The 8,544-nt window shown below is 54.2% G+C and overlaps 1 pseudogene; it reads left to right on the forward strand.

Annotated features, from left to right (window-relative positions):
- Nucleotides 1-510: 510 nt before the first annotated feature.
- Nucleotides 511-8,544, forward strand: part of LOC119353117 — a 47,252-nt pseudogene continuing 39,218 nt past the window's right edge.

Consider the following 8,544-nt stretch of genomic DNA (forward strand, 5'->3'; position numbering starts at 1 on the left):
AGCGAGGCGGAGGGGTGCAGGTAGGTAGAAGGCGAAATCTCCGCGCGCACCCCAGTGTTTGAACCTCAAGGGTCTGCCAGAACCCGAAATCCGATAGTTTCCACATATTGCCATAGAGAGAATAATATTTACACCAATCTAATCTGCTGACGTATTCCGTAGCGTGTCACACCACGGCCAAGCCTTTATCCGAGTCGTCTCATTATCCCACCTCAGCGCGTCATGCGAGGCTGTTTCCTTGGCACGTCTTGTTTACAGCAGAGATCATGTCCCCTTATCCCGGGATTCTCATCAATACGGGCGTGGGTAACCCAACCGCGCCATTGATTACGGCGCTTGGAGATAAGCGAGTTTTACCAGACTGGTGGGGACATGTAGTTGCGTCCACCCATATAAGGGGATAAGGATCCACCTTTTCACCTACGCCTTCTTCCTCCTTCGCCTATCTATTCTTGCGCACTCGAGCTCCAGCGCCCAAGTCCGCACTCCCCACCTCAACCTTCTCCAGCCATGCCCGGAGCGGGAGGCAAGTGGATGGTCTCCTCCGTCACGGAGGGACACATCAAAAAGCTGAGGAAGGACGGATACCTGTCTAACAACATCGCGTACCGACTTCCCGAAAAGGGGCAGCTCATCCCCACCCCTAGGCCCCATGAGAGGGTGGTGTTCCTCCCCCATTTCCTCCGCGGACTGGGCTTCCCTCTCCACCCATTTGTCCGGGGGCTCATGTTCTACTACGACCTGGATTTCCATGATCTGGCCCCGAACTTCGTCCTCAACATCTCGGCGCTTATCGTCGTGTGCGAGGCCTTCCTCCGCATCCGCCCCCATTTCGGCCTATGGCTCAAGACTTTCAACGTCAAGCTGATGGTGGTGCGCGGCAACCAGGCGGAGTGCGGAGGCGCCATGGTGGGCAAGATGGCCAACGTCCTATGGCTCGAGGGCTCCTTTGTGGAGACACTGAAGGGGTGGCAATCGGGGTGGTTTTACATCACCGAGCCACGCGACGCCGAATGGGTCGCACCCCCTGAGTTTCGATCCGGACCCCCTACGTGGCTCACCTCCTGGAAGGAGACGGGCCTGTCGTGGGGTAAGAAGGGAGAGCTGACCGGACTCCAAACATGCTTCCAAACCCTGGTGGACAAGAACCTCAAACTTGTCAACGTAGTCCAGGTTATGCTCATCCGCTCGATCCTCCCATGTCAACAATGGGCTTTCAACCTGTGGGAGTTCGACCCGGCGTGGCACCAAACTCTGAGCAGGCTCTTCGACACGACGTACGAAGATGCCTGGAAGGTGCTTTTCAAGGGCGCCGAGGCTCCCGCATCCGCTACCGAGGATCGCGGATTCAGTGCGCAGCGTCACGCTCTCGCGGTAAGCTGTTTTTTCCTTTTACAGGGCATCTGTTTTTCATAGTTTGACTCCATGCGGGATCTAAGCACCCTTACCTTTGACAGGATTGGCAGGTGACATCCGGACAGATCAACTATCCGCCTCCTTTGCCCCAAGGCCCAGCGGACGCTCGCTTGGCGAAGCTGCTAGTTCTAGCACCCTATGTGGTGCCAGAGAAGAAGGCCGCGAAAAAGGCCGCGGGGACTCAAAAGAGTGCCCGGTGCCAGGAGGTGCCAGATCCATCATCCGATGGTTCTGAGGCGTATTCCTCCCATGAAGACGAGGAGGAAGAAGAAGAGACCTCTCCCCCTCCAGTGGGAGGAGAGAAGAAAAGGATGGCCGCCCTCTCTGGGGAGGCCGGAGGGTCCAAGAAGGGGAAAACCCTTCCTCCGGACTGCTCCACCAACGCCGACGATGACAGACAGGAGTGGCAGCCCAGGGCCAAGCCCCTGGCAAAATCGTAAGTATCCAGATACCAGAGTAATTCATAGTATTCGTTTATTGCACAGCTTTCCCTTACGTCGAATATGTTTATGCAGCCCACCCAAAGACCGGCTTGACGCGTCGTCGAGCGGCTCACTGGACTCGTCGGATGTGAACTCGCTTCCGACGGCTTCCTCCCCCCGCCCTACGGACGACACCGGAGTGTTGTCCCAACAGGTTCCAAGCCGGGAGGAGGTGGTCCTGGAGGTGCCGCAAGGTGACTTCCCGGACTCCAGGAGTAAAGAGGATGAAACCCCCCAGGGCTCCAAGTCCGGCTCTAGGACAGACACCGCTCCGGAACCTTCAAAGGTTCCAGGGTCCAGCGAGGGACCTCCTTCCAAGAGGAGCAAGTCCACCGTGCCGGTGGCCCCCGTCCAACCGGAGGCGCCGGACAATATGTTGGAGGCGCTCCAAGGCGCCTCCATCGACGAGGAGCACCGCACTATTATGAGTGCGGTGGTCCAGAAGGTTCAGTCCGCCAAGAGTGGACTGACTGAAGCTTGTACTAGCCTTTTAACAGGCTTTGAGGTAAGTAAAGAATGTGTAAATAATATTACCGCATAGACAGTAGCCCCTGATGCTCTGTTTGGCATTCAGGAAGAAAAGCCGAATAGAGGATCAAATAAAATTCACAGGAGTCTAACAAAATTGAGTCAATATGCATATGCAGGCTTCCCTGCTTGTGTCCGCCGCACTGACTGCGGAAGTGGACACGCTAAAGCCGAACCTTGAGCGGTCCGAGCAAGAGTTCAGGCGTGCCAAGAAGCAGCTCGAGGACAATGAAGGTAAGAAGTACCTTGTTTTTTAATATATATAAAAGGTGCAATTGCAAAGAATGACAGGATTATCGTGGCTATTGTAGGGGCCACGTCTGAAGTGGCGACCCTTAAGCAAGCGCTGGTCGAGGCCGAGAAGAGGGCGGCCTCGGAGCGCACCGAGCAGGAGAAGTATGAGGCCGAGGTTGGCAAGGTGAGGCAAGAGCTCTAGGCTCCTATGGAAAAACATGAGAGTTTGGAGCTTGACTCAAAGACGCGAGCGTCCGAGCTCGCGGTGGCTATTGAAAATGCCAAGTCTGCCAAGGCCGAATCCCAGAAGACCCTCCAGGAGTTGGATGAGGTGAAGAAGATAGCGGCGGGTAAGGCATTCTTTATGCAAAGCAAACACATAAACGTGAGTTACTTATTACTTACCCAAATCCGGAGCTCTCCAGGAGTGTTCGTAGATCTTCCCCAGAGTGTGTCCGATGCCGCCGCATTCTATCAAGCCGAGGAGGGTAGCTCAACAGAGAAGGTGTTCTGGTCTCAGTACGCTGAGGCCGGACACCCCGTGCCCCTGAGCGACCAACTGAAGCAACTGGTCGAGCTCCACAAGGCGGCCGAACAGGCCATGAAGGGCCTTATTGTTCGGTTGTGGCCTGGAGGGGCTCTTCCTGGGAGCTATTTCGGGCTGGTGTGGCGGCTGGTGGAGGCCTGTCCAAGGCTCGAAGTCATCAAGCGCTCCGTCTGCATTGAAGGTGCCCGTAGGGCCCTTGCCCATGCTAAGGTGCACTGGGGCGAGCTGGATGCTGAGAAGCTTGTGAAGGACGAGCCACCGCCGGGGAAAGAGCATCGCAAGCCCGAGAATTACTATAAGGATGTTCTGAAGGGTGCCTGCCTTATGGCGGATGAATGTTCTAGGGATGTAATTTTTGAGTGAAACTTGCTCGTTTTGTCCTGTGCAATGAAAACTTGTTTATATGCGCTAAGCAATGCAGTTGGAATTTAAAATATTACCTTCTGTGCGGCTGTTTATCAATTCTGAGAGATGGCAAGTTGTCGGCTTCTGCCCCCGTGCCGCTAGTGCTGGGGTGTTCGGGGATAAACCTGAGCGCTCTTTTTCCCATGTTTGGGTCCTTCGAGGGAGGCGCTCAGCCCAACGAACAAGGCAATCGGACTATAATGCATGAACACTCTCACTTAGCCATAGAATTCTATAATTTTAAATTTCGGCGAATCCCCTGGTATTCGGAAGACCGAGTTCGGGGCGCTATCCACGCCTTGGTCGGACAGAGCCGACTCCTCGCCCTAAGCGGCATAAGTCTTTAGGGACTCGAAAAACCTCTCGAACAGCGACCAGCTCTCGCTTCATCATGACAATCAGTTTTAGCTTTCTCCACTAAGGTGCTCGACCCAGCTCAACCGGGGCACAATCGCAGTGGTTCTCCTAGTGCTACCTTAGCCGATATAGCGGAACGTAAGGCACCAAAACATAGGAGCTGGGCAAACCCAACTATTGACCCAATACATGATTCGGAGCCGATGCATACAATGCTATAAGTTCGGGGTGCCGCACTTGTTAAAGTGTTCGGACTTCTCACACCATATTGAGGGGTACCAAAGCCCCTGGCGTATTTTGGCCGTACCAACGTGTACGGGTGCAACAAGTCGTTAAGGAACATATATAAAGAAAAAAGTTAATGCAAAAATAGACGAAAGCTTTGCATTGTTTATTAAAAAGGGCTGCGATCAAAGCAGAACGATACAAATAATGCGATAAGTGGAAGGTTGGACTAGTTAACATGTTCGTTCCAGGGGCAAGCTGCGGAATAGTATGCGGAACAAGTATACTGCTCGTGATAGAGACCACCTGGGAGTTCCGTAATGCGGCGTGGCTTGTCTGCTTCCCTGGTTCTTGCATCATTTGTGCGGCAATTGAACTGCCGAACAGGCCTTCCGAAGGATGGAGTCCTGAAAGTAAGAGAAAATTAAAAAATCGGCAGCCCCTGGTGCGGTTTAAGACGTGTTTTGGGCGTGCCGTGATGGTGCCCCTCCCCCTGTACCCATGGTATCTCTAGAGCGTAGTTATGTACGCGAAATAGTGGCCTCGCCTTTTTGCGAGGGTTGGGGTTGGGGCCGCATTGCTACGCCTTCTCGGATCGTGCCAGGCGGTCTTGTTGTAGGTTACTCCGGGCGCGCTTAATGGTGTCCGGTCGTTTAGTGGCCGGACTGGAGAACTGCCTGGAGAGGCTGCTTTGTACTTCCGCTGCAAGGGCCGCCGTGTGATCCTCCGTTCGGAGGGAGCATTCGGTGTTTCCATTGACCGTAATTACTCCTCGAGGGCCTGGCATCTTGAGCTTAAGGTATGCGTAGTGCGGTACCGCATTCAACTTAGCGAATGCGGTTTGCCCGAGCAGTGCGTGATAACCACTGCGAAACGGGACTATGTCGAAGATTAACTCCTCGCTTCGGAAATTATCCAGAGATCCAAGACCACTTCAAGTGTGACTGAGCCTGTACAGTTGGCCTCTACACCTGGTATTACACCTTTAAAGGTCGTTTTGGTGGGCTTAATCCTCGAGGGATCTATGCCCATTTTCCGCATTGTATCCTGGTAAAGCAGGTTCAGGCTGCTGCCGCCGTCCATAAGGACTCTAGTGAGATGAAATCCGCCAATAATTGGGTCTAGAACCAATGCGGCGAATCCGCCATGACGGATGCTAGTGGGATGGTCCCTTCGATCAAAGGTGATCGGGCAGGAGGACCATGGGTTGAACTTTGGGGCGACTAGCTCTATCGCGTATACGTCCCTTAACGCGCGCTTCCGCTCCCTTTTGGGAACGTGGGTTGCGTATATCATGTTCACCGTCCGCACTTGTGGGGGAAAACCCTTCTGTCCACTATTGTTCGGCGGCCGGGGCTCCTCGTCGTCATCGCTATGCAGCCCCTTGTCTTCGTTTTTGGTGTTTAACTTGCCTGCCTGCTTGAACACCCAACAATCCCTGTTGGTGTGATTGGCCGGCTTTTCGGGGGTGCCATGTATCTGGCACAAGCGGTCGAGTATTCGGTCCAAACTAGACGGGCCCCTAGGATTCCTTTTGAATGGCTTTTTCCGCTGACCGGATTTAGAGCCTCTGAATCCGGCATTAACTGCCGTATCCTCAGCATTGTCGCCATTAATGTGGCGCTTCTGCTTGTTGCGACGCGACCTGCCACTACTATCCCTGGTGTCCGAATTACCAGGGTTCTTGGTCATATTGTTGCTACGAGCAAGCCAGCTGTCTTCTGCCGCGCAAAAGCGGGTCATGAGTGTCGTGAGTGCTGCCATAGATTTCGGCTTTTCCTGTCCAACGTGCCGGTCCAGCCACTCGTCACGGATATTGTGCTTGAAGGCTGGTAGGGTCTCGGCATCCGGACAGTCGACTATTTGATTTTTCTTTGTTAGGAACCGTGTCCAGAATTGCCTGGCCGATTCCTCTGGCTGCTGAATTACGTGACTTAGGTCATCGGCGTCTAGGGGTCGCACATAAGTGCCCTGGAAATTGTTGAGGAATGCGGCTTCCAGGTCCTCCCAACAACTGATTGATCCTGTTGGCAAGCTGTTAAGCCAATGCCGAGCTGGTCCTTCAAGCTTGAGTGGGAGGTATTTGATGGCGTGGAAATCATCGCCGCGGGCCATGTGGATATGAAGGAGATAATCCTCGATCCATACCGTAGGATCTGTTGTGCCATTATATGATTCGATGTTTACGGGTTTGAAACCCTCGGGGATTTGATGATCCATTATTTCGTCTGTAAAGCATAGTGGGTGTGCGGCACCTCTGTACTGGGCTATATCATGACGTAGCTCCAATGAGCCTTGTCTACTGTGTTTGGCCCTGCCGAATTTGTGGCCGGCATGACGGTTACCGTCTCGAGCCGTGGGGCGCCCATGTGATCCGTAGATCGATCTTGTTTGCCTTGCCTTGTCCTCCAACATGTCTCGTAAGTCCGGTGCATATTCCCGTGCCTTGGTACGGGGTGCGGCTTGAGTGGAGGGCCGAGAGGCCTCTCTGTCGCGACCACGAGGTGGCCGGTCGGCCGCATCAAGTGCTTCCTCCTCTAATCGGGGTAGCAACCTGCGCTTTGGGTAGCTCTTGGAGGGGCGTTCGAGTTTATGCTCTTCGGCCGCAAGGACTTCAGTCCATCTGTCGACTAGCAAATCTTGATCATCTCTAAGTTGTTGCTGTTTTTTCTTGAGGCTTCTTGCCGTGGCCATAAGCCTGCGTTGAAAATGCTCTTGCTCGACGGGATCCTCTGGCACGACGAATTCGTCATCGTTATCAAGGCTTGCCTCGTCTTCAGAGGGAGGCATATAATTATCGTCCTCGACCTCTCTGTCTGCTGCTCTCTCATGAGGGCTGGTTTCTCCATCCTCCTGTGCTAAATCTTGCTGGAGGGGGTTTTCTTCGGTGCTTTCTGGAGTATTATTATCTCCCGTGCTGGAATCACCGTATTTGTTTTGGCGGGATTTTGAGCGGCGCCGCTGACGCCGGCGCTTAGGCTGTTTCTTGGAGGGGTCATCCTCCGCTGTTCCATCGCCATCTCCCTCTTTTGGGGTGTCCACCATGTATATGTCATATGACGAGGTGGCTTTCCAGGGCCTAGTAGGCGCTGGTTCTTCATCATCTCCTTCATCAGCGTCCATACCGTCGATGTCTTCGGAGTCGAAGTCGAGCATGTCGGTTAAGTCGTCGACAGTGGCTACAAAGTGGGTGGTGGGTGGGCTTTGAATTTCTTCATTGTCCGTACCCCAACCTTGCTGACCGTAGTCCGGCCAGGGCTCTCCTGATAAAGAGAGAGACTTCAGTGACTTCAGGATATCGCTGAAAGGCGAGTGCTGAAAGATGTTCGCGGCAGTGAACTCCATGATCGGTGCCCAATCGGATTCGATCGGCAGGGGCGCGGAGGGTTCGGAGTCCAGAGAGGAGTCCGGCTCCTAGGAGTCACGAGTCTCACAGAGTACGGGGCTAGTGTTCGGCTCAATCGCCGTTGGGGTCGCAGCCCCCGAGGTGGCGTCCAACCGCCCTTCCTCGATCGGCGCAGTTGGCTCCGAATTAAGGGTCGGAGCCGATGCGGGTGCGGCCTCCAGGGCACTGTTCGGCGGCAGAGCTAGATCATGCCTGTCGTGACAGTCCGGCGCGCTCGGCAGTGGCTCAAATCCGTCGAAGATCAAGTCCCCGCGGATGTCAGCCGTGTAGTTTAAACTTCCAAATCTGACCTGACGGCCAGGGGCGTAGCTTTTGATCTGCTCCAGACGGCCAAGCGAATTGCCCGCAGTGCGAAGCCGCCGAAGACGAAGATCTGTCCGGGGAGGAAGATCTCACCCTGGACTACATCGCTATCGATGATCGTAGGAGCCATCGAGCCTGACGGCGATGACACCGAGGAACTCTCGATGAAAGCGCCAATGTCAGTGTCAAAACCGGCGGATCTCGGGTAGGGGGTACCGAACTGTGCATCTAGGCCGGATGGTAACAGGAGGCAAGGGACACGAAGTTTTACCCAGGTTCGGGCCCTCTCAATGGAGGTAAAAGCCTACGTCCTGCTTGATTAATATTGATGATATGGGTAGTACAAGAGTAGATCTACCACGAGATCGGAGAGGCTAAACCCTAGAAGCTAGCCTATGGTATGATTGTTGATGTGTATGTTGTCCTACGGACTAAAACCCTCCGGTTTATATAGACACCGGAGAGGGTTAGAGTTACACAAAGTCGGTTACAATGGTAGGAGATCTTCATATCCGTATCGCCAAGCTTGCCTTCCACGCCAAGGAAAGTCCCTTCCGGACATGGGACGGAGTCTTTAATCTAAACCCGGGCATGGGCAGCCCGGCCCGACGACCCGGCCCGAGCCCGGCCCGAAAAACCCA

The sequence above is a fragment of the Triticum dicoccoides genome, chromosome 1A (genome assembly GCF_002162155.2).
Source record: "Triticum dicoccoides isolate Atlit2015 ecotype Zavitan chromosome 1A, WEW_v2.0, whole genome shotgun sequence".
In the NCBI taxonomy this organism is placed as follows: Eukaryota; Viridiplantae; Streptophyta; class Magnoliopsida; order Poales; family Poaceae; genus Triticum; species Triticum dicoccoides.